The following is a 763-nucleotide window of genomic DNA, read 5'->3' as shown; positions in this document are numbered from 1 at the left end:
AAGATGATCCGAGCCAACCCACGAGTTGCATCAACTGGGACCTGGTATTACCGCGTGCGGGACTCGAACCCGCGTCTGCAAGATTAGAAGTCTTGCGCTCTGCCGACTGAGCTAAAGTGTCTGCGAATTGTTGTATATCCGTGTCTATTAGCCTTCTGGGCCCTGCGATTTGGTGACTCATTGACAGAATTGTCACTAAGGTGTTAATCCTTACCTCACAATCCCCCTTAGGTTAGATCCTTAGTTTTGTGACAGAATGCTTCGTTGCCATCGAGGCGAACTGGATTCGATTTCAAGCAGACACACATTATGAATGCTTTCGATGTTCGCAACGTTGTCGTGGTTTCGGTCGGGAGAGCTGGGGTTTCCCGGGATTGACAGCAGGTTGGGTGACGTGGTTCAGGTTTCCCAAAATTGACAACAAAGCAGTTAGATGTTCCCAAAATTGACAACAAAGTAGTTGGATGTTTGGTTCAGTTTGGTTCAGTGATATGATTCTTCCTTAGGGTGGAAGAAGTCCTGGGTTCGATTCCCAGAACAGCCCGTCAATAACGTGGTCGAAGACTGGGTGGCGTCGACTGTGGTCGAGGCGCCTGGGATTCACGGCTCTCACTTTGCGGGCTTATCGGTCGGGACTCGGTGCATTCGTCTGGTAACCAGTTCGAGCGCGGATGGTGATCTGCAGGATGACTCGTATAGTTCGCTGCGGGGCAGCGAGACGGATAGTTCTTCTCCATCATCTCGCACACAAGTTTTTAGGAGA

The 763-nt window shown here is 50.3% G+C and overlaps 1 non-coding gene across 1 annotated transcript; it reads left to right on the top strand.

The window, feature by feature from the left end:
* The first annotated feature begins 470 nt into the window (after positions 1-470).
* Positions 471-544, top strand: GNI_225650. The gene has a single exon. It is a non-coding gene; the product is annotated as a tRNA-Pro (tRNA).
* Positions 545-763: the final 219 nt, after the last annotated feature.

Source organism: Gregarina niphandrodes (genome assembly GCF_000223845.1).
Source record: "Gregarina niphandrodes unplaced genomic scaffold scaffold00214, whole genome shotgun sequence".
In the NCBI taxonomy this organism is placed as follows: Eukaryota; Apicomplexa; class Conoidasida; order Eugregarinorida; family Gregarinidae; genus Gregarina; species Gregarina niphandrodes.
This window is presented reverse-complemented; position numbering and strand designations above follow the sequence as displayed.